Source organism: Botryllus schlosseri, chromosome 8, assembly GCF_051294905.1.
Source record: "Botryllus schlosseri isolate E-star chromosome 8, Bs_hap1, whole genome shotgun sequence".
NCBI lineage: Eukaryota > Metazoa > Chordata > Ascidiacea > Stolidobranchia > Styelidae > Botryllus > Botryllus schlosseri.
Genome location: NC_137243.1, coordinates 26590928 through 26617394, shown reverse-complemented (window position 1 = coordinate 26617394; position 26467 = coordinate 26590928). Strand labels below are relative to the sequence as shown.

At 39.6% G+C, this 26467-nt stretch overlaps 3 long non-coding RNA genes across 5 annotated transcripts; 2 read left to right on the top strand and 1 right to left on the bottom strand.

The window, feature by feature from the left end:
- The first annotated feature begins 6395 nt into the window (after positions 1 to 6395).
- On the top strand, positions 6396 to 15190 carry LOC145444682 (uncharacterized). Of its 2 annotated transcripts, XR_013916748.1 has the most exons (3): positions 6396 to 6913; positions 12518 to 12637; positions 13933 to 15190. It is a non-coding gene; the product is annotated as an uncharacterized LOC145444682 (long non-coding RNA). The 2 variants fall into 2 exon arrangements; XR_013916747.1 differs by lacking the exon at positions 6396 to 6913 and having other exon boundaries at positions 12249 to 12637.
- On the top strand, positions 7957 to 10801 carry LOC145444681 (uncharacterized). Of its 2 annotated transcripts, XR_013916746.1 has the most exons (3): positions 7957 to 8524; positions 9069 to 9128; positions 10093 to 10801. It is a non-coding gene; the product is annotated as an uncharacterized LOC145444681 (long non-coding RNA). The 2 variants fall into 2 exon arrangements; XR_013916745.1 differs by lacking the exon at positions 10093 to 10801 and having other exon boundaries at positions 9069 to 9633.
- LOC145444687 (uncharacterized) lies at positions 10718 to 12256 on the bottom strand. Its single transcript, XR_013916753.1, has 2 exons — positions 11256 to 12256; positions 10718 to 11187 (listed from the first exon to the last, which is right to left on the bottom strand). It is a non-coding gene; the product is annotated as an uncharacterized LOC145444687 (long non-coding RNA).
- Positions 15191 to 26467: the final 11277 nt, after the last annotated feature.

The following is a 26467-nucleotide window of genomic DNA, read 5'->3' as shown; positions in this document are numbered from 1 at the left end:
GCAATAAACCTTCTAAGTAAACTTTTCAAAAATTCGTCATGTCATAGTCGGTTGTCACGAATTCGAAGCAAATGTACTTCGATTATCACGACAAAGGGAATTAAGATCAACGGAGTATTTCGAAGTGGTATGTTCAACAATCACTAAATGGTAAAAATATCCAATTGTGCATACAACTCGGTTAGGTAAACGATACAGTTACAAGTTTACCGAAATCTTGATTTACAAATGACAGCTTGATGATGTAAAGCCCAACCACTCAAATGTGTTCATTGCAAAGTATTTGACACAAACAAGATATCGAATGGAGACCAACACATTGGTTTCATTACCAAGCAAGTGAAAATTATTTTCTGTTGGCTGGATATGATTTGCATTTAGAAAAACGATCTACACCGATTAAGCGAGGCTGTTTCATATCCGTCGAGTGAGTAAAATTTCTTTGGAATAGTGAGGTAATTGCTAGGGATTCAATCACATACAAGTAAGGTATTTTAGCGACTAAGTATTGCGATGGTATTTACTTTAGCGAATGACAACGGAAAAATTTTCAATTTCTCTGATCGTGTGTGTGTTTTACAAATAATTCCAGTACGCCTAACTATAGGACACATTTGGCAAACATCGTGCAAATTGTTTCTTTGTGATGGCAACGACTTTCAGTAGTCTGGTTTGATGATGACAATTATTTCAGACGGTTCAAATCGGTATCACTACTATGAACGACAATACAAACAGATTTTTGTAGATTTCAGTGTAGGACATATTTCGATTTTCATACTGCTATGAGTTTTTGTATATTACCCAAGTGTAGTAGAATAAGGTGCACCAGTGAAGATATTCAAAATTGCTTCTCTGCTGATCAAAGTCTTATAGTGTAACCTCGTAATGTTTTACATTTCACGCATTCGACAGAGAGTGTGAACAGAGTTTAACACGGATTAAAGGTCGCGCCTAAGTCCAAAGGTATTCACTCGTACTGTGTAAGGTGAGTATGTTTCAATTCACTGTCAAAGATTCTGACAATAAAGTATTGCACGGCTGTTAATCAGCAAACGAAATTGTTGTTTCATATTTAGTCTTGGTTACTGGAAACAATTACATTTGTAAAATATTTTCCGATATCCGCGATACGCAGAGTGATATGTACCAAGGTGGAATAATTCTTCAATCATGAACATTTCAGACACGCATAGTTTTACAACTCGATATGTTAATAACACGGTACTGAAAAGATTGTTGTTGTCATAATAACCTTTACCACAACGCCGGGTCTAATTAACACGAATAATTTAATAATCAAGTCATGATCAACTATTACATATGGCACATCAATGTATCAATCCTTATGTTTACAGAATGGTAACTTTAGATATAACACCAGCGTTCGATTGTAAGAAATGAAGTCGCAACTATACGTTGATCAGACTTTCAAATCTCGTATACTCAAACATATTATGTTAATCTCAAGTCACCTGCACCGAGTGGTAATTACTTTTGTCTTACAAAATATATCGAGTAATAATTACTTTGTCTTGTAGAATATACCGCGTAGTAATTCCTCTATCTTACAGAATAGAAACGACTTGTAAAGTTGAATAAAAAAGATGCGTCGTAGGGATATGAGTAAAACCGAACTTGTTATGGATTTTAGGATTTAGTGATTGTATGGACTCGTGTACGCCTGGCTGTTTTTCATACTGATACTGTTTGAGTTGGTCGGGTAAGTTACAAACGGATTTACTTGACAAGGTTTTCCTGATTGACTGAGTATGGTAAAATGTTAAAATGTCGAGCCTTAATACTATTTCCGTTAACTCGATTGCAATAAAACATAACCCGCATTCAAATAATACGTAAGCTACAAGTGGATTTAAAACTTTATGAAGTTTTGGGTTAACTCAAGTCAGTGGTCATGTTGTGTTGATTTCAGGGATGATCATGACGAGTTGGCCGGGTAAATTAGGTAATGTGGTAGTAACTATGACCGTACAGAGTTGCTGACATTCCAATATCTTTTACGCTGTAATATACGGATTCACTTGTGATAATTTAATTCTCAGTTATTGTTCAGACATTCAAATCTCGTATACTCAAAATGTAATAGGTTTATGCCAAGTCGTATATGTACCGATTAGTAAATACTTTGTCGTACAGAATAGTAACGACCTTTACAGTTGAATAAAAATTATCGGTCATATGAATACAGCCAGATGAATTAATTCAAGTTTGTGAGTTGTAGTGATATGATCAAGTAAGTGAAAACTAGATTTGTAACACCGGTTAATGTTGAGAATAATTCTTTTGAGTATGGTAAAATGTCTCTTTGGCAAACGGAAAGCCAGATCGCGAATAGAGTTGTAATGTTTCATTACATGTTTCAAATCAATGTGCGTATAATTTCGAAATGGTACTTGGAAAGATGGTAGTCATGTATGTCAATCCTATTTCAATTCAGACTATGTCAAAGTCGAGATATTTCATTTTGGATTATCGTACATATTCAACACCACGCGAGAGATGCTTGAAAGTGCGAATCATGACCGCACCCATAAGAACACATGGCGAGTCACCACAGATCCCGTAAGAATACAGGACAGGCGAATCACCGCCACCACCTATAGCAAAAAAGGCGAATCACGACCACGAGTTTTCCATACGAGTCACCGCCGCAGCCTATACCCAGAACGTTAGCATGCGACCGATTACTATACTGAAAAGGTTTACCGTGCCACCACAAGACACAAGAGCCGCTCGCCACCCCCGTCATAAGACATAAGAGCCGCTCACCACCCCCGCCATAAGACGCAATAGCCGCTCGCCACCGCGCCCATAAGACATAAGAGCCGCTCGCCACCCCGGTTTTTCCAGCCGCTCGCCACCGCGTCCATAAGAGCCCCTGCCACATCACGCTTGATCTATACTACTACTATCAGTTTTGGTGCAATTCCAACTTATAGAGGTGTTGCTATAAGTGGAAAATTTCAGGTTTTATTTAAATACTTTGTTGCGTCGATAGCAGACGATATCAGGGCAGTAACAGCACTTCGTCACCCCCCCCCCAAACGTTGGTCTTGGGCCCCCATAGGGTGATAAACCGGACTTATAGGGGGCGAACCAGACCCCCCTTGTCTACCCGCTCTTCGGGGCTACTTGTCATCAGTATTGGGTGTCCGTTTAGTGGGCCTCCCATTCTAGCCTAGACGCGCTAAGCGCGAAAAATTTCAAGAATTCATGATTGAATCGGTCAGTATCATCGGGGATTGCATATATATTGCTATCAATTTTTATCCCCTATCTGCTGACGTATTCAGATTTACCGGTAGAGCTGAGTGAGATGCATTTGAAAAGGTGGACCCCTCAATAATAATTAAACAAACATCTTCGGGCGTATACCCGTTGGCAGGAACGAAATAGCACTTCGTCAGATCCCAAAAAAACTTGGGTCTTGGGCTCCCATACGGTGATAAACCGACCCCGGTAACCGGCCCTCCCCCCACCCCCATCTTGTTGATCGCTTGTGCCACGAAATCAGCCGTACCATTCAGTGAGCCAGCGCCAAGCGCTAAAATTTTCGATAGTTAATGATAAAATCGGTCAATAAGATCGGGAATTGCATATTTATTGCTATCAATTTCTTGTACTCTCTATGCTCACTTTATCAGATTTACCAGTAGAGCTGAGTGAAGTGTCTTGGAAACTGTATGGCCCGTAAATAATAACTAAACATCTTCGGCGGGCGGACCCGTTGGTATGACTTCGTTACATGATGTTATTTCGTGACCTCTTGTCTGCTATATCAAAAAATATAGAATCGGGCAAACGTACTAGACTAAAAGACGCACACGATTTCAAATTGGTTTTTCTTCACTTTTCTTCAGTTCTTCTGTTGTTCAGATTGCCAAGACAGGAACATTCGGCGCCAGTCATTTAGGCGCCTAGGCTATGGACAATTAAAGCAATATGTGTTTTGTATCAGGGCTGTGGAGTCGGTAAATTTTACCACCGACTCCGACTCCGGCTCCGACTCCGGCTCCGACTCCGACTCCACACATTTTCAATATACCGACTCCGACTTCGACTCCGACTCTTGAATCTTTAAACGTACCGACTCTGACTCCGACTCCCGACTCCGACTCCAGCATTATTACCAATTTACTTCGAAATTTATATGCCAGATTGTCGGTTGAATGACTATCATACCACACAAACATATGATTGACGGTGGCATGCTAAATTGTTTCATTGTGGCACAGCTCGAATTATCCACTATGCAATTAACATGAAAGAAAGATTTGCTAAATATCCTTCCATTTTCAAGTTTTTATAACATGGACTCTCTAATATCCTGAAATGTATGAATCATTCAAATATGGCAGATATCCAATCCTGTATAATAAAAGTGTAGATAAAAAATTCAAGTCTAGCTCTTGTGTATGAATCAGCAACTAATAAAGAGGTTGAACTTATTAATTTTGTCATTGCACACTATATTGATTACAAGCACACACACTCTCACCACTAATAGACATTGGTCATAAATGGAATTTAGTTAAGTAGTCAAAGACCATAGCCTATGTCTAGTCTACATGTACCTAATCAAGTATTCAAGGATTGGGACTTGCAGTCTTTCTTAATCATTTGTTCGACCTATACAGCTAAACTACACTACAAATATTTTTAATTTTCTCAAGTGGGAAGCATCGTTTGGTCAAATTTACACCATTTTTACAATTTTACAAAACCAGCCGATGCATTTGCTCTGTCACAGTATCATGGTATAATTCCAAAAATTGCGTCAATTTTGACTGCATCGCGAAAACGCATATTGCGATTTTCTTCCCCTGTGCATCTGAGTTGTAATTTGCAAGTAATGTCTAATTTTATCTATATCAGGGGTGGGCAACTTTTTCGGCCAAAAGGACACATGAGATTTACGAACCATTGCACGGGCAACTGGAATGTTGATAACCTTTTTTTAGTCGTCCGATAGGAGCGAACCGAATTAGGTAACATTGCAAACAATACTTATAAAAATACGCTCTAAAATTGATAACAATATGTTATGCAACTGTGCAGTGCGCAATCAGGGCTTGGTCGCGCGAAGCGCGAAATTTTTTTGCAAGATAATGACTGAATTATATCAATGAATATGTTGCTAACAAACATTGGGGGTCGCATCTGTATACCACTGGGCTCATTTGGCAAGGACAGGATTATTCGACGTTTACACATAGCAAAATCGACGGTATCAGTGAACATATATGCTTATCATTTTGTGCAAATGTTTTGTCGACGATGTCGCTGCGAGTGCACAAGCGAGGCTGTATGTTGGAAGACACGTTATCTCCTAATTGCGAATGTAGTTAGACTCAATTCTGTGAATAATATGTATTTATAATTTTCAGAAGGGGGCTAAAATAATGAATGCAAGAAATCTGGTGACAATGAATCATGCGAAGTACCGAGAAAAATTTCAAGTCAAATAAATCTGCTATGAAATATTCTACTTTATGGTCATATACGAACCCAGCAAACACAAAACCGTAAAAGGATCATCCGGGATCATCTCGATTAGGTTCTGATTTTCTAAGTGTCGAGGGAATGTCTAAAATACGTAGTAGGATGGTCTTGTGGTTATATTCAATCAGAATAAATTCATACTCGGTGTTGTTCCATCTCATGCATTAGTCTTCGTTATATCCGGTAGTTAACCTAATAATGCAAATTTTCTATCTCTCGCGGGTACGACTAAAATACGTAGAAAGGATGACTTTGTCGGTACATTCAATCACGATGAATTCTATCCGGTTTTGTTCGATCTCATGCGGTAGCTTCGTTCTATCCATTAGAAAACAATGTTCTCCCTTCGTTTTATTGCGTGAGGATGTCACCGGTGTTGTATATTCGTGTTGTTGCTCTAAGGTCGAATAGTTTTGTTTTCCTCTGATATATATGATCTTCATTATATATATATTCGCTCTTTCGGTAATCTCGCATGTTCAACGAGAATGGTTAATAGTTTTATTCAGAGAATAACTAAATAAAAGTGATATGTTGTACGTTTAGGAATATGATTATCGATGCGTGACTTCTAGAATATTTCGGCGATTCAAATTTTACGTCATCGCGCCATACAAAGATTTGACGCGCAACAGGTCGCAGCCAGGCATAGTTCGCTCTTTCTGTATGGTAAATGCCGTAAATATATAGGAATTGTGACTGACTGAGGTAGCGGGTTAAAGTTTTATATGCAGTAGCATATAGCTTATGGGGTATTTCGAATTGCCTGTAGTATATGACGCCTAGAGCTGTTTGACTTTCTGCAAAACAGGTGTAGACAACTATAGAAAAGTTTCAGCTTTTCCAGGTTAGAATTAGAGCTAAACCGTTTTTCCGAATCAGATTACAATTATATTGCTGGCATTTCGCTCTAATTTAGTGAAATTAGACCACTATAATTCGCTTCAAACATCTGAATTACCGGTAACTATACCTACGGTATATCATAATATTTATGCTTGAATTTTCTAGGTATATAAGTCATATAGATACATTCCTGTAGAACACTGATTCATGATTTTATAAAAGTTGGTGCAAGAATGGACATTTTCAACTTGATGTTGATTAATGGAGCAAAATTTGATATTTGAGTGCAATTATACCTCGAATCCAGTGACAAGATTATTAATCGTTGAAACCAAACGCAGCTTGATTATGTTGGCCCAGAGAATTTGGCTAGCCAGACCATATTGATGGAATATGGTCACAGTAAGATAATATTTTGGGCTATTTTACATGAACTTTCCAACATTTGATTTGATATGTCCACTAAAACAGTTGTTATTCTGCTTTCGAACAAGACCTTAATTGCTGGTTTCAATGGTAACTGTGTTTGTCAAAGGCTGCAAAGGTAATTTCTTTTCCATGTTAGATGTTTATTTGTTTGTTTGTGGTGTTCATGGTGGTGGTTCGACTACACTGGTCATTTTACACCAGGCCGGCTCTTATTATTATTATTCCGTATCTGCCCGATTACCAGTGAACTCGGCACTTGGTGAATTCGGCCGCACAAACTCGGCACTTGGTGAATTCGGCCGTGGTAGATCTCGTAGCGGTACCGGTCACCATGATTGGTTACTGGAATGTTTGCCGGTGAACTTGGCAGCACTTTGAGTGGTTGTCAATGTTGTACGGGGGTCAGGGCATGCGTAGATCACACAGTCACGGCGTGATTAGATCACAGATTGCGTAATTGCGGGAAATAACGCGACGCTCTTCACTTGGTGAACTCGGCCCTTGGAGGAATTGGCACTAGAACACCTTCGCATTAGAAATGCATTTAGTATGAATGAACAGTATCAAAAAGGAAATTTAAACGTGTCGTGGCTCGTGGTAGATCTCGTAATCTTGGGATCCTTCAACCGTGTTATCGAGACACCCTAATCCCAGAGTGGAATCGTCTCTCCAAAGGCAAAAAATAATTTATTTTGACGTGATCATGCGAAACATTTGTTGATGAGGAACACTGGCTTGTCGTGATCGATAAACGAAGAAGCGCCGCTTGATGTTCCACAGTTTTGATCTCACATACAACGCCAAGATCCATCTTCTCAAAACTTACACGACACAGGCCCGTGACTCATGCCATCGATTCCAAGCAGACCGCGCGTGGTCGGTATATGAGCGCTGTGTTATTTCCCGTGGCTACGCAATCCGTGATCTAATCACGCCGTGACTGCGCGATCTACGGATGCCCTGACCTCCTTACAAGATTGACGAATCACTTGATAATACTATTATTAGTGTGATAATTCATATTAATAGCTGTAAATACACTTCATTTCAAAATTTCCCGAGGGCCGAATTCACCAAGTGCCGAGTTTGTGCGGCCGAATTAACCAAGTGCCGGGTGCATCGGCAACCATCTGCCCACTTACAGCACGGCCCACTCCTAGGGTGAAGGCCAAAAATATAGATCAAATAAAAGATCTGGGGATTTTGCACGTTGCTGGATTTTCTGCGGACCAGAAAGGTAGATTAGTAAGATTCTGCCAGGACCGACTGAGTATAGACTGCTGCTTCTTGATCCTGGTCGCCACCAGGATTAAAGTCTAGATTAAGGTACACAAGCATACAAATTTGGCGAGGTTTGTAATAGTTATGACATTGTAGATTGAAATTGCTTATCTGAGGCTCATTATAAAGATAGTGAATATTGCATGTTAGCGATATTTTGTTACCGGTACTCAATTGTGCTTCTCCTTATTGACTGATGATCATGTTATTACAGAATGTTTAATGATAATTGCATACAAACTATGTAATAAATGAGTTCTGCCGTTCTCTTGCATTGGAAACAATCTACCAAGCCGTGAAATGCCACATCACCAAACATGGCAAAAAACAGAACAGCAATTGAAGGTTGCTTCAAAACAAGAAAAAGTCTCAAAACTGAAAATGACAGAAGGCCTTCAGAACATTCAATGGCATCTGACCCGGTGACGGTGCTATTTATTGCAAGGTAAGTTTGTAGACATTAATTATATCCATAATATGGTGCATATCAGTAAATTAATGGTTAAAGCTGTCATACCAGCACAGGTTCAGCCATTTGAACATCATTTTGAAAATGATTCCACCATATTGTCTGTAGTTACTGCAGAAAATAAATCATGTAAGTTATTTTGTGAGAGAGTAATGAGAACTTGTTCGATATATTGACCACATCGAGAAGTGTTCCCCATAATGAAGATCGGTTCGTGTCAGAGGCAACTCTTCTCGTTATTTTCATCACTACTTTTTGCTAACATATCAATTGTACAAGTGTAGATGTATGTTATATCGATTTCTTACCCGGTGGTGTATTGAAGGGAACGCATTCATAATATCAAACGTTTTTGTCATACATTCAGCGATTTTATAAGGAAATTTTTTGCTCGTCGTCAAATGATCGGTTTCAGTATTTTTCACCATCACTAGCAAATATGCATGTGCAATTGTGCATTGTACATGTGTAAACATACGTATAGCCTCAAATCCTTCTGAAACATTCACATTCTTTTCAGAAACAAGCCACATGGAATCGCAGTCAACATGCGTGACAAAGACGAGGGATCTGCCACCTGGTATGTAGCTTATACTCATTTGGATTTCAAGTCGAGTTGATATTTTAAAATATACAATCTTGCAGTTTCGGAGGGTTTGGCAAACTTTTGCTCCACTGCCCCAACCATTGTTATGTAAAAATTTCCCACTTTGTACTTGATTTTCTAGTGAAGTGTATCTGCTAACGATAGAGTTGGAAATGGTGTTTGACTGCTCGAAAGATTGCTGATTACCAGTGCAATGCACATAGTTACAATCCTGTAACAATTGATATAAGATGGTGTACAATGGAGCCTGGCCGATTATATCGCTTTGCCGATAATATAGAGTCGATATCACTCTTTGAAAGAATTATTGGTATCGGCCATTGGAAATGAATATATATTGGCAGTTTTCGTGAGGTTACAGCATGGTGATAAGAAGTCCATAAAATATAATCTTTGACCACTAGACTGAGAATATTGATATATTTCACATATATTACACTCTACAGGTGTCCTGATACAGCCTTTCTAGTTAATTTCCTGTCCAAGTATAGCATTGGCTGTAAAGCTGTTCAAATAGAAGCCCTGAAGTTTTTCGAATGCGCATTTTAAGGTATTCCACACAATTTGAATATAGGCTATAGTGGTTATCGGTGAAGGAGTTAGATATTGGTTTTATCAGTATCGGCCCAAAACTCCAATATCAGTCGGGCTCTAGTATACAAATACAATACAATGAAAACTACCAATTCTGCACTTTGTGATCAGCTGGTTGCAGAATACAAGTTTTTAATGACTAGAGACTGACCGATTATTGGTTCACCGCTCATATCGAATGGATACCACACTTGGAAACAGGCATTAGAGGAAAAAATATCAGCCAACAAGGCAAGGAGAATTTCCAAATGATTTCTTTGTGATTGGCTTCCTAATACAAGTTTTAGTTTAATCATTGGTTACTACCTCATCGCAGAGTCAATATGAACTTCTTTTAATTCAGAAAAACAATGAGCTGAGAATTAAACTGATGGTGTCCAAGATTGAGGAGCTCAAAGAAAGAAAAGACACAAGAGACGAAGAATGATGTTTCAGAAAGCAAGAATTCGAAATGCGTATTGAAGAACATGTGATAAAAATGGAAAAATATAGATTAGAACTTGGACAATTGAGGAATTAGTGACATATGTAATGCAATATTTCTTTGTTCAATTATGTCAAGTTATGTAAATAGCCGAATACGCATTTTCTGAAAAGCAACATTTCTTTATAATATTTCTTTGTACCTGCCTGCAAATTGTTCCTTGCCTTATAGGCAACTTGGATTTTCTGTGCGCGGAGACCATGTCAGCACTGCGCATTTGCGCATGTGAGTAGCTTAAAGGGAACATTGCTTATAGGTATTATCGACGGTGCACATTTTTTGAAATGCAACATTTCTTTATAATATTTCATTGTGCCTGCCTGCCAATTGTTCCTCGCCTTATAGGTATTGTCGACGGTGCAAATATTTCGGTACATTTTTTCAATTCATATTTGTCAATTTGAATACAAATAATGGGACACCTGCCCTTTGTTTATTATCTACAGTGCAATTGTAGTTGAATCTTTCATTCCACGAAGTCATGCACATTTCATTCTCTTTATTATTTTTACACCAGCACGGTTTACTGTGTTCGTTAAAATTTTAAAATAAACATAATTAGTAGAAATATGTGTTGATCTTATTTTCAGGATAGGCTATTGCGTCAGTGTATCCAACTTCAGATGTTGTATCCGCAGCTTCCTCGGGAGTAACTGGAATATCAGGAACTGGCTCATTGGTTTTTGCAGCAAAATTGTGCAAACATATTGTTGCCACGACGGTGCTTTCGATTTGCATTCGCATAGGATTTAGCAACATCTGGAAACGCTGTTTGAGAATGCCAAAGCATTGCTCGATCAGCACGCGTGTCTTTGAGTGCACATAGCTGTATTTTTTTTCTTGTTCAGCCTGTGGATTTGTTAATGGAGTCATCAGGTACATTTTTAGAGCATAGATCCTCTGTCTCCCAGCAAAATCCCATTGTATTTTTCCTGGCCGAGCTCGTATTTTAATCTGGAATTTGAAAAAGTTCTCGAGTCATGAGTACTCCCTGGCCATCTCACAACAGCATTAGTCACTACCGGTATTCTCTTGGCATTGCAGTCCATTTGACAGTTCGAAGAAAAATATCCTCTCCTGCAACGATAAGCTTTTCTGGTACAGAGTCACCTGGGAACTTTATTGGGATATGGGTACCATCAATGCAACCGATGACATTTGGAACTCCATCTATGTCAAAGAAATCACTCTTTGTTCGTAACAAATCATCCAATCGTGGGATAAATTTTCTCTGTTCTCTGATAATGCCGAGAAATGCAGTGGATGATTCGGCGTGCAGTTTTCCGGCTGCCACCAATCAAGTCAGCATCTGTTTGTTGAAAATGACCGTAGCAAACAATCGGAGAGCACAGGGTATTGCATCATGGGGTGCATAGCTTGGCACCGTACATCCAACCATGGGCTGTCTTTAATCATGTCCAAGAATTACTGTAGCTTCCTTGTAAAATCTGTAGCGGTCATCAACGAATTCATTTTCTGGGTATTTTACAAATGAGTCCGATATGTTTGCCAAGTAATACCTGGGCATGGCAATTGTATTCTCGCCGGTACGAACTGCCATCTACAGTACGATGTCCAAAATATCCATACTAAGACAGTAATAACAACAGTACCAGGTTGCAATGCCGTCTTTAGAACTTATAACTGTCAATAAACTACAGAGTAATATGCATTAAAGCTGCAAAGTGGCTTCAAATCAATTTCATAAGCCTACCTAGGAAACAATGGCATTCATAGCACATGACCAAAATCGACGACATTTCCAATCAGCATTGCCAAAGCAATATTTACTACGAAGTCGATGGGTTGACATGGCAACCTTCCACGGATCACTACATTTTGCGTCATTTTGACGCAATAGCGTCCTACATCCTGGATTTGTAGATCTACTAACTTCGCACGAACATCCAATGTTTTGGCGTGCGGATCATCTACTTCTAAATCGGGAGATCTTGGAACTCGCTGATTAAGCGAAAATCCAGGATGTTTTTACTCAGCTTTTTGGCCTCCACCCCTAGGCTTTTTAAGACATGGCTATGCGAATCAGATGGCGAGGAGGAGCCTAGATAAACGGCCAACACTTCGGTAGGAATTATGGAGTCGACGTGTCATGCTCGAACCCGCAATTCATTGGTGTTTAGCTATAATGGAACGTACCACTACGTTTCCTCGCCATACCTTGTAAAATGAGACCGTAGCATTTGGCATTTCGTGTGGCAATTGACTTTTGTGTGGAAAATTGTGTTCGTTTTAGAACTTATCCGAAACTTTTATTCCGCCATAGATTGTATATGATAAAACGATATCGGAATTGATCCTAGGAGAATTCCAAAGCAACTCACCACAAAGGAGGATTTAAAGAAGTTTGATGGAAAATTGAATGAAAGCAAAAGCAAGAGATGTGGTTGAATCTGTTTTGGTATTTTTAAATAGGCCTACTTTGTGTGCCGATAGCAGACGGTATATATAAACGTAAGATGTGGAAGCTATCAAGGTGTTTTTAGAAATTCAGTCAGTCAAAGTGGACGATCGTATTGCTTGGATTATATTTAGGCTTATTTTAGCATCTTTGAGATGCAACTCTAAACGTGGACGGTCATGAACAGTAGGGCTCTTCAAAAATGACTTTTTTTCTCAAATCGTACTGGCTACTTGATAAAATTGTTAGGTTACCTAATTTAAGCCTACAAACAAAATATGGTTCAAATCCAGCCAGTATCCGCTTTGCTACAAGAGAAGAAAGTTCCTATTTATTATATAAAAATGAATAATAAAAAATCTGAAGATTTTCTGTTCACCCCATGAAAGTGTTAGGCTGTCTATAGAAACGATGCTCACCAAATTTGGTTCAATTCCAACCAGTGGAAGCGGAGTTATTGCTGTCGAAAAATTTGGATTTTAATAAAATAGTACTTACGGTGAGCACAACTTTAATAAGTAAACAAAGAATCGGTCACCGTAAATACTATTTTATTCAAATCCAAATTTTTCGACGGCTATATCTCCGCTTCCACTGGTTGGAATTGAACCAAATTTGGTGAGCATCGTTTCTATAGACAGCCTAACACTTTCATGGGGTGAACAGAAAATTTTCAAATTTTTATTACCTATTTATTTTTATATAATAAATAGAAACTTTCTTCTCCTGTAGCAAAGCGGTTACTGGCTGGAATTGAACCAAATTTTGTGTTAAGGCTTAAATTAGGTAACCTAACAATTTTATAAAGTAGCCAGAACGATTTGAGAAAAAAAGTCATATTTTAAGAGCCCTAATGTCCATGTCAGAGAAACGTTTTAGGGTAGGCCTACTCATATGTCTCGCAGCGTTCTCTACATAATTGTCAATTGCGATACAAACTGTTTGCTTGTATTGGTAAAGCCATCCAACTTCGAATTGTAAAATGTTGGGAGTCTTGATATCAAATTTTTGAAAGGTGCACTTTGAGAAGATTTCGGAATCTGTCAAATTATACAAAAATTTAGCAAATTCTTTGACATATTTCATCTATTTGGGACTCGATCAACGTAAAAGAATTGGTAATCATTTTATACAATATATTGTATTTGTAGTTGAAGTATAGTAATAATTCTTATGGTTACCGCACTTGTAACGATTCACGGCCATAACTGGAATAATTAGAATGATGTAACTTTCAAATTGTCATGCATTTTGCAACAACATTGTTCTCAATTTTCAAGGTGCTGACCATTCGAGGAAGAATCACCCACCGGGAATTCACGATCCGTAAACGCGGCCGACTGTTTCTCTCCTCAAGCGGAAGCGACAGAGAAGAGGAACGAAGAGAAAAAAGGAGCAGAAATAGCAAGAGTGTGACAAGTCGCGTCCGTTCGCTTTAATGCGTATTTCCATCCGCGAAGTAGTAGGTGGGAAAACTAATGGGCGTTTGGTTAGCGCTTATATAAGGTTGACTCCAGCGCTGTATTTGCTAAATGTTGCTATGAAATAGGGGTGGTGTCATTTGGTATCAATATTGACTATTGAAAGACCATTTGTTAGTGGTCATGGATTTGTTCGGCCAGTATGCAGTAATTTCTGATGGTCACTTCCCGGGCTTCTGTTCTCTAACCCCTCATGATTGTTATTCTGCTTCTAGTAAGACTGTCGATTCTAATGTTTTATCGCATCATTTGTCGGAGGTTTCGCTCGCTTTATTTACAATGTTTTGCTCTCTGCTAGGTCAATTACTGGCTGAGTATCACTACAGCCTAAGAAACTGCACTAATTCTCATTTTAATGTCTTGCTGGTTATCTTGCTGTCAATTCTAATAATTTATTAATGTCTATACCAGTGCCGCCACTCAAATGTTTTGTTCTCTGTACACAATATTATTAGGTCTTCAGCTTTCCATGCAGAGTATCATTACACTTTCTAGACTTGAGTATATATCTCTCCAACTAGCTGCCAAATAACTGATTCATTTAGATTGTTGAATTGATCATTTTGGACTGAATGTGAAGAAATTTTAGTCAAGAATTCTTTTTGTGTTAGTGGCTGTTTTCAAAGAGTGCTGAAGTAGTCATCGTTGATCTTGATAATCAAGTAGAAGTGACGATTGAAGTCAGTTCTCTAGTCATATAATATTAAAAAATATAATAATAAAACTTGAAAACTTGAGTGGAAATAGTTCAGAATCGAATCCATTTTAGTAAGTATGGGCGAAAAAAATGTAGGAGTCATTCGTTAGTCGCTACCTCTGCCATTTTCGCAGTACGAATGTCTTAGCTATCAATCATCATTTTCATTTTATTTCTGCAGGGTGTTGAAAAGAAAAGGCCGCATGCTGGTTATTTAACTGGCTCATCAGAAGATGAAACCTGATGATAAGGACTGTTTTCACTTTCTTTCTGAAGACATTCGTTCGTTTGTTCGTTTTATTTTTTACAACGGCATTATTGCCAATTCGTTTGAAATTAAATTATCACAAATGTGATTAATATGTAGTAAATAATGTGGTGTGTGTACGCAGCCGTGATCAGGTTAAGCCCATAGTGGTAGAAAACAGGTTATTATATCAGGATCTTCTTCTTCTAACGTAGGATCTACATTCTACTCACCATGTTTAAAGGCTGTAGCATCTGCATAATATTTACATTATTGAAGGACATGGAAAAGACGTTGAATTGAGTCGACACAAAATCCCCCTTTCTACGACCTGCCAAGATCTAATATCTACTATATCGGCTCGGCTTTTCTACATCTTTGGTCTGTACTGTGTTTGCTGGGAAGATCTGGGATAATTGTGGCTGGCCCCTGGATACGTCAATGCGTCAGAACTGTTGTTTAAGTCATCATCAAATTTCGCGGTCATGCTAATCAAATTTTGGTTGGCCTTGCAATTGTACCTGATGTCATAAATAAATTCGAGATTTACCTCGCAGGCCACACCTAACCTTCTCGTGTGCCAAATTTGGCCTGCGTGCCACGGGCTGGCCGCACCTGATATGTATGGTTATTAATAACAGTGATTGGTGGTACATAAAAATTATATTGAAAATTCTTAGAAAGCAAATGTTTTCATGTTAGAGAAGTTGGAGTCGGAGTCGAATTCAGGATCATTATCACATACTCCCACTCCGACTCCAGTCAGTATTTTCCCTACAACTCCGACTCCGACTCCAGCTTTTATAGTTTTCATGACTCCGACTCCGACTCCATCAAGCGAAAATTATCCAGACTCCGACTCCGACTCCAACGACTCCGACTCCGACTCCACAGCCCTGTTTTGTATATATAACGAAGTTTTCGGTCATCGTAAGGGCAGTCCTTTTCGGCCAGGTTTTTACGCTGCCGATCGTTCTGGCACACTTCTTGGAGTCGCATGTAATATGTCCTAAATCGTTTTATGTCTTGGCGCGTCGTGTCGCGGTATTGGCCAACGCCGATATGTCCAATAGGGTTGTCCAAAATTTGGAAAATCTTGAAAATACCCCGTGATTGTGTCTCATTCTGTAGATTATTGATAAAAAAAACAATGAGCCAGAAAGAAGCTTACAGGAAAGCCGTTAAGATTTCGGGCAAAGCGTTTGAAAGTAGCTGGCTAGCTGCTCAAGAATAGGCGAGCCCCGACCATAGAACGGCGAGAAGACCAGTAATCAAATAACCACGGCTCTTGATTGGTTAATCGGCTATGCTTCAATGATCACGGCAGCAGCAGCCTGCTGATAAAGTGTTCAAGAAGTCTGCTACCGGCGGGGATTCTGAATGCGCATTGCTGGTAGGTTGGCAGATGATGATTTAAGATTAATTCAGGACATGTTGAGGTACGAAATACATGATGAACAAACAACAGCTGCTTCACAAAAACTTTTACAGCATGACCGCTTAACTGTGTAGGAAACGGCTGTAGCCAACATGCCGTGTTTTCATCGAGGGAAAGTAGAGGTGCTTATGCAAGTGGAGAACGAATTCCCCGTTTCAGAAGGGATCCATCATCAGTGAATACAAATATATAGCTTGACAATGGCGCTATACTTTGTGTGATCTTACTGGGCTGAAGCTGTAGTACATTGGTGACGTTTTGATTGCTCTAGGCAGCACCGTAACTGCCGCACCCCAAACCCCCCAATCGGGGGGGGGGCCGAGCTCGAAGGGGGCCCAAAATTATTTCGTGAATTAGATAAATCATAGTGTATTTTTTGAAAATATATGCAATTTTTTCAAAAATTTTTGGCGCTGCGCGCGAAATCAAGTAGCCATTTTTCTAAATTATTAGGTATTGGGGAAATTACCGCGCCACGACCAACAAGACGTACAATCAAGTTTTAAGCCATATAACATTCAACTCCAAAAAGTGTGTCAGAACGATCGGCAGCGAGAAAAGCTTGGCCGAAAAGGTCTATGCCCTTATGCACACCGAAGACTTCGTTATACAGGCTACACAAAATACATATATAGGTTTAATTGTCCACAGGCGCATAAATGACTGGCGCCGAATGTTCCTGTCTTTGTAATCTGAACCTCACAAGACAAATACCATCCTGCTCGGGAAAATTTTATGCCAGTGAAGAAATACCAATTTGAAATCGTGTGCGTTTCTTAGTTTAGAAGCCTACGTTTGGGCGATTCTATATATTTTGATATAGCTGAGTGGAAGTCACGAAATAACATCATGTAACGAAGTCATATCAACGGGTCCGCCCGCCCGAATATGTTTAATCATTATTTACGGGCCCTCCCGTTTTCAAGACACTTCACTCAGCTCTACGGGTAAATCCAAATTACGTGAGTAGAGAGGACAATAAATTGATAGCATAATATTTATGCAATCGCCGATCTGATTGACCGATTTTATCAAAAATTATCGAAAATTTTCGCGCCTCGCGCTGGCTCACAATACAGAGTACAGATAATTTCGTGACAAACGCGAACAACGTGATGGGGGGTCGTTTTATCACCCCATGGGAGCCCAAGACCCACGTTTTTTTAGGCCTGACGAGGTGCTGTTTCGTTCCTGTCAACGGGTATACGCCCGAAGATGTTTATATTATTGAGTGGTCCTATACCTTTTCAAACACACCTCACTCAGCTCTACCGGCAAATCTGATTACGTGAGCGGAGAGAAGATAAAAATTGATAACAATATATGCAGTTCCTGATCATACTGACCGATGAAATCATGAACTCTGGAAATTTTTCGCGCTTCGCGCGCGTAGGCGACAAAAGCTGATTCACTAAACAAACTCCCAATGAATATGATGAATAGCGGTAAAGAGTGTATCGCCGGAGGGGAGTCTGGGGGGCGAAGCCCCCCCAGAAGTTCGATCTCTAACCCTATGGGGGGCCCAAGACCAAAGTTTTTTTGGGGGGACTGACGAAGTGCTGTTACGGCCCGGGCTCTAGGGATCGGCTGAATCAGCAGGGTATGCTTGGCACTTATCCGATGCTTAGAGCAAATTGAATTCACTTGTAGGTGTTGTTAAAGTCCTTAATGACACCGCAGAAAAGAGGTGTTAATGTACACACACTCGCACAAGCTATGATGGATATCGTATGTCAAAGTCCTTTGATCCCGCAGAAAAGAGGTGTAAAGAAAAGCACAGACTATGCCGCATAGTAGAGAGAGAGAGAGATATGATATTCTTTTTCGCCTGCACCATCGAGATGCTTTGGCGACGAAGTTGCGATACGGCCCCATGAGGTCATCTAGTCTGCGCCCCCGTTTTTTTCCCCTTCATGCTATCCGTGATTGCTGAGCGCCTATAGCAGGATAGCTGCGGATACCATTTTTCGAGTCTTTGGTATGACCCGGCCGGGGATCGAACCCACGACCTACCGCTCGAGAAGCCGGACGCATAACCATTACACTATCTCGCTCGGTATCCAGCATTGTTCGTATATCATATCGAGCATAGTCTGTGCTTACCTTACACATCTTTTCTGCAGCATGTTTAAGGACTTTGACAACACTCATAAGTGAATTCAATTTGCTGTAAGTATAACTGCACAGCATAACCGTTGATTCAGTCGATTCCTAGAGCATTCAGAACTTCAACTATATACTACAACTTGGGTCCAATAAGATCACACAAAGTCATAGTCAAGCTTTATATTTGTATTCACTGATGATGGATCCCTTCTGAAACGGGGAATTCGTTCACCACTTGCATAAGCACCTCTGCTTTTCCTCGATGAAAACACCGCATGTAGGCTACAGCCGCTTCTTTCACAATAAAGCAGTCATGCTGTAAAAGTTTTTGTGAAGCTGCTGTTGTTTGTTCATCATGTATTTTCGTACTTCAACATGTTCTGAATTAATCTTAAATCATCATCTGTGAACCTACCAACAACGCGCTTTCAGAATCCCCGCCGGTAGGAGACTCCTTGAACACTAATCAGCAAGCTGCTGCTGTCGTGATTATTGAAGCATAGCCGATTAGCCAATCATGAGCCGTGGTTGTGTGATTACTAGTCTTCTCGCCGCTCCATGGTCGGTGGCACGCCCATTCTTGAGCAGCTACTTTCAAACGCTTAGCCCGAAATCTTAACGGCTTTCCTGTAAGCTTCTTTCTGGCTCATTGTTTTTTTTTTATCAATAATCTACAGAATGAGACACAATCACGGGGTATTTTTAGGATTTCCCAAATTTTGGACAACCCTAATGTCCATTTCTAAAAATCTTGCGTGTTCTTTTCTTGGGGGAATAGTACCCAAAAATCATGATATTTGGCCAGAGGTGGTCAGTAACGAAGTACTTCTACTTTTTCGAAGTACTCAAGTAGTTTTCCTCTACTTTTGGTACTTACTCAAGTGGATCTGATTTTCACTACTTCTACTACTTCTACTTCGTAATATTTTGTGATCTACTTACTTACTTTTCGCTATTTTCAGTTTGTCAAGTAGAAGTAGTTCAATCTTCCAATCAGGAAGATAGCCTGACGAATTTCGGGGCTGTTTTCACGGAGTATCAACATTTAATTTTCATAAAAGTTTAGGAAAGCCCAGAATTTTCGTCGCGCTTCGCGCGCAGTGCTAGATACGGAGCCACCGGTATGATTTCACGAAAATATCAGTGCATATAATTTAGGTAGAGGGTTGGCGTGGTTACGTTCACACCACATTGTCGCCCTTCGTCCATATCAAATAATTCATCACAGTATATATGGCTCATCATAACGTTTGAAACTGATGTTTCGCAATCTAGCATTTACTTGTCATATCGTAATCTAGCATGTCCATGGCGTGTCCAAATCTGGAAAAGTGGACTCTGACTTTTTTTTTATAGTTTCAGAGCTGTTTTAGCATACCACCTTTAAAACTTTCTGGACTAAAAACATGAAATACATGTTCTGCTTTTAAAAGTAGTATTTATATTTCACTTTCAATTCCTAGTAGCCTATCATATACTTTGAGTAATAATTATTATCAGTTCTTTTGTCTGGATAACATACATGTTGAAGTATTAAAGCAAGTGTAGTAATGCCTTTAATTTCTTGGAATAAAGCTACACAATATGGCATTGTTACGGTCCACTATATTTTTTATTAACGTTTACTAATCGCGTAAAGTGTTTACGCCGTATCCTATACAACTTCTCCGTATTGCTCTTCGACTAAACTACGGGCCTTATAATATGTAGAAAGACGCCATAACATGCTATTTTCTAAAACGTGCTGTTCGAGAAATAAGAGGATTAGCATCGCATTTCCATATTAATACTATTACTTTCATCCCATGAAGTGGACGAATACTTATGCTATCGAAAATTGGATACCTGCTGGTATGCATCAATATGAATCAAGCTCGTCATTTACCGCATAGCTCAATTTGCACCTTTTTACCATCCATGTGAACGAATTAGGATCGTTTTCATAACTACTTACTTACTTGGGTACTTTTAAAGTCAGTCAAATCTACTTCTACTTCAAGTAGTTTTAGGTTGCTTATGGAAGAAGTACTTCTACTCGTACTTGAGTAGATTTTTTCGTCGCTACTTTTACTTCTACTTGAGTAGATTTCTTGACTACTTTGACCACCTCTGTATTTGGCACCTTGAAATCGCGCATAGCGCGAAATTTTTTTTAAAAGTTGCATAAATTTACAAAAAATACTCTATAATTTATGCTTATTCACGAAATAATTTTGGGCCCCCTTCCACCTCGGCCCCCCCAATTGGGGGTTTTGGGGTGCGGCAGTTACGGTCCTGTATAAACGTAAGACCTTGATAGCTTTCACACCCTATTTAACGTCCACTTGTATGAATATAACTTTATTAATTACACGAGCTTTCGGAGCTCTGCTCCTTCATCAGGTGTTAAAGCGAAAGTAACGAGAAAGAGCAACGCAAAAAGATTCTGAATTTGAACATATTTTATACATATTGTGACATCATAGTGGGTAAGAACTTTCCAGATTCCTAAGTCCAAATTCCAAATATATACTAGATCTTAGTGCCTATGACGTCATAAAGTACACGACTTTGGAATCTGGAAAGTTCTTACCCACTATGATATCACAATATGTATATGTTCAAATTCAAAATCCTTTTGCGTTGCTCTTCAAGTCAAATTGAATCTTCGACGTATGAGTGATGATTCAAAGTGATAACATTTTGCCAGCTGCGTGAAAGAGATTAATTGGCCTTTTAGCTTGAATCAAATAACGAATATAAAGTTAAATATACAAGGAAAAAGGCGATGTATCGCACGCGCACACGTAGAACTTGCTAATAGAATACGTGATTAACTAGTTACATGCTATAGGTTCGCGTTCACACTAACCTGAACCTTTCAGAGGTTCACACCATCCCTATTAGTACGTTTGGGCGATTCTATATTTTTTGATATAGCAGACTGGAGGTCACGAAATAACAAATAACATCATGTACCGAAGTCGTACCAACGGGTCCGCCCGTCCGAATATGTTTCATTATTATTAACGGGCCCTGCAGTTTCCAAGACACCTCACTCAGCTCTACCGGTAAATCTGATTACGTGAGCAGAGAGGACAAGTAATTGATAGCAATATATATGCAATTCCCGATCTTATTGACCTATTTTATTTTGAATTATCGAAAATTTTCGCGCTCCACGCTGGGTCACTAAACAGGGATCCTGATTTCGTGGCAGAAGCGAACAACGGCACGGGGGTCTGTTTATCACCCTATGGGAGCTCAAGACCTAAGTGTTTTGGGGGCCTGACGAAGTGTTGTTTCGTTCCTGCCAACGGGTATACGCCCGAAAATGTTTAATTATTATTGAGTGGTCCTACCTTTTCAAACACAACTCACTCGGCTCAACCGGTCAATCTGATTACGTGTGCAGAGAGAGGATAAAAATTGATACCAATATATATGCAATTCCCGATTATATTGACCGATTCAATCATGAATTATAGAAATTTTTGTCGAGATTTGTCGAGAGAATCTGCCTAAAACGGACACCCGATTTAGACGATAAATAGCGGTAAACAGCCATATAGCCTGAGGGGGTCTGGGGGCTTCGAAGTTCGGTTTATCACCCTATGGGGGGCCCAAGAGAAACTTTTTTTTTTGGGGGGGGGGGGGGGCTGACGAAGTGCTGTTACGGCCCTGGGTATTGATAACTAATTTACGGATAGATGTGCATTGTGCAACAAGTTACTCACGATTGAATACGCCGAGATGCATACTGCTTAGCCGGCAAAAAGCAGCATAATTGGTGGTCCTATAGCTCGCGACCCAAGCGTCCGAATAATTTGATATGTCGGGGTTTATCGAAAGCAAGTGTCGCACTGATTCCAAAAATACGAATTGAAATCTCGCCACGGCAATAAAACTACTCCGAAATGGCCAGCAAAGGTTGATTGTTCTGAACAACGGGAGCGCGGCAACACAATGGCCAATGGCGTCAAGCGAATGATCGGAACAATGCAAATTTTCATATTTTGGTGACTATTTGGGGTTCCTTTCATTGCCCTGGTATTCGTGCGGCCCCGGCAGCACTCTGAAATTCTAAATTTGGCCCTGCCACCGAGAAAGGTTGGGAACCACTGATTTAGACTGACTTGCCGAGTACAAAAATTTACAAAATTGGTGTCAATATAGAAAGCCACTGCAGCACTGGTTGCGAAAATAAACATTTTATTCTACCCGTGGCCCTGGAAACCCCAAAATCAGTCTCGAATATTGGGTTTTGAGTGGTGACGGAGCTTGGTATTGTCATTGCATTGCTGTCTGGAACAACGATGCTGCTGATGTTTTTTCTCCATTTCATTTTTAATTTGAGACCACATCATATTTAAAGAACAGAGTGACCCTTTAATATACAATCCAGATATACAATTAATTACTATAATATCATGCATACACATTATACATCGTTGTTTAAATGCAATTATTCTGTATATGTGGAAATAGGGAAATTAATTGTAGTATGACGAAATATTTAGTCCTCATCCGCGACATTTGCTACGGACATTATGTAGGGAATCCTTAAGTGCGACAAATATATAGCCACCCGTTTCTATTCATTTTCCAATACGTAGGAGTATTGTATCCCATTTCGAATGATAACGTAAATATCATCATTTATTACGCAAGCTTGCACATTTCTGCCGATATTGATAAACTGCCACAATTTGGACCACGTAACTGTATTGATATCAGAAACAAAAGTCGGATCTACTCCAGGATACTGTGGGTCAGCACGATATCTATAGCGGCCGCCTCAAATTACATAAAACGACTTTTCCACTGAAGCTGCTGCACTTGATTTTATTTGAACCGGAAGAGTCCTAAGAGTAGGATCCTCATTATCACGCATGTCAAATGAATCTACTAAGCGCGTGATGCCGTGCTATAAAATTCCACCTATACAACAAATCTTTTGATTTACCAAAACAGAGGAAGGGGAACGACGGCGGGGTTGTTGAGCAATACCATCCCAGGTGTTCGCTTGGGGATCGTATTTTACTAAATGATCGTAATTGTTACACATGCAACCCCCATGCACGACGTAAATAATTTTTCCATCTGTGAGGATAGGTGATCGAGCGCGATATTCATGATTCATCGATTTCCCAACTTTCCAAACGTAGACTTCATCGGGACTGCTAGATTTCATTTCGCAAACCGATTTATCTTTCACTATGACATATAGGCCTATAGCATCTTTGTGGTGTATTGCTGCAGTAATGTTACCTTTCCTGAATTTCAATTTGGGTAGTCGCAACTGCTTGATTTCATTTCCATCTGGATCAATTCAATGCAGTGTCTTCCAGGACCCATAGAATATAATTAAAGAGACCCTCTTTTCAAAACAGCGGAAAATATATACTCCAGGGCTGTCGAGGAGTGAGATATGATTTGGTTGAAACATCGATAGTAATTTTCCACAATACATGGCTCTGTACGACGTTAGTACAATCGACAGATCCTATAGATGACGAAAAGTACATAAAAGAACTCAGACCGAATATCTCTATCCCACATAACCCAGTCAATGAGCGACGCAAGTTTCGCAGATTCTGAATCCTTGGAATTGCAGTACCAAATGCACACGATGTGCTCTGCCTTGACAATTTTAAATCGTTTATCATCTTTCAATACGGCTACATTCTCAGCTGCGAATTCAACACAATATTCTCGTACGCCATCGATATGAAATAGCTGTGCAATGATTCATATGTCATAGACAGAATCAACATCCATGCTTTTTTGTAGATGGTTAGCGAAGATGTCCAACACCTTATTGATTTGAAGCCTATCGGCCACCTCTACTAGGCTCCACCATTTGCTTTTATCAGGATGGATAATTTGTCCATACATGAAATCTATGCATAAAGCCACACATTCGGGATCTAAATTGAGCTGCTCCAAGTTTTGCGACTGTTTCACGCCCGTATCATTTTGCAGCAAAACTTTGAGATACTCTGAGTTGGCACACATCACTATTTGGTGCGCGGAAAACGACACGTTGCAAACCACATCTCAAAATCACAACATATTCCCTGCTTGCGAAAGCCATTAAATTGCTGAATAATCTCAAATGAGACCTCTTGTTAGTCGAATAAAACTTCATCTTCGTTGCCTTGAGCCATGGTTGCTAATGTAGACATGCGTAGTGTTATGTATTGCATACAAATTGCACGGCATTGATTATACGGATGCATTTATATACCGTGCAGGAATAACTATTTATATCTTAGTTCTCAAATATTTGACATGATACATCAACGTAGGCCGATATTTGTTTCATAATGTTCTGCGACTAGGACACCGCTTACGCCGATCAGATGGCGAGGAATCGCCTCCAACACTTGCTGGGAATGAATTCCGCAGTCGACATCGGTCGGACTTGAACCCGCAAACTATATGGTCGCAGCTAAAACAAACGGCGTTTTAAAACACGTTTTAAACCGAGTAGATCTGGATCCGGGGTGTCAAACTCAAATTGCGTCGTGGACCGGACCAGTCAACTGATTTCAAAGTGCTAATTTGTGCTCTTGCTTTTCACTTGAACACCTTGAAAGCATATATAGATAATACCCGGATCATAGAGTTTTTAAAGTAGCAATTCGCGACACTTTTAGTTGCGAACAATGGAAATGGAATAAATACGATGATTGTCCGCGGTTGAATACAGTTAAGAACCGCTAAAACAGTCGCGTTAGCGACGATATAAGTTGGCAGTCTGGGGGTCTATTGGGTCAAAAGTGGCAGAGCAGTGCGACCATAGGCAACATATTTCAATTATAAGTTTGTGCAACTAATATATGTTCCATGGAAACTGCATATAGCGGTTCCTCATTGGCGTTTTTGCTTCTGTGAACAACTACTTTTTGATGCATTTAAACTTGGTGAGCACTTTTAGTTTTCTTGATATCGGGTGTAAATTTCACCGACTTGTTGTGGTAACTAGAGTGAAACCACAGTGCCGTAGTCGGGTGGTTATAGGGGGGCTTATGAACATAGTAATATTTCCTGCAAAAACTCAACATTTTCAGCAAATGTGCTGAAAATATATAAAAAAAATTATATCTACTTAAAATTGTTTTGCGGGCCGGATGAAATCGTCTGGCGGGCCGTATGTTTTACACCCCTGATCTAGATCATTGATACGGAATGGATGCTTTGATGATGATGATGATGATGATGATGACTGCCGACCGTAAAAGGCTGCAGAACGATATACTCCATGTTAGATATTTTGATCTGTTATGACAGTAATTGGAAGCCCTTATCGTTGAAGGAGCCATATTTACCCTATATTTTCAATTGTCAATGTCGATCCATTGTGACATCACAATTAAAGATCAGTGACGGTATGGATAAAAAATGACAAGAAAAACGTATTTTAAACATGCTAATTATAAATTGATTTTTGTTTTAAATGCAACCCTATAGCCATAGCTGTTGATCATACAGCTATATTTGATCACCCCATTATTACGTGTTTGTGGTGTCAACTAAAGCAAAGGTCTGATGTAGCAGTCGAATCAATCAGATTTTGTACGAACAAAGACCTTGTCATAGAGTCGATAGGATGAGGAGGGCTAATCGCACGAACTGAATATACGCATACGACAATGGACTCAATATAAATGTACACTTCCCTGATACAGTAATTACTGAAGTAAATGGTACAACTATATATTATGTTCTATACCTTCGTACAAATAGTAAACGTATACGACGAACGTCGAACACTAATCCAATGCGTTTCATTTTCCACAACAGGTCACTAATACAGTGCAAGATTGGATTATTTATTCAGAGAGTAGATAGATACCTCTCG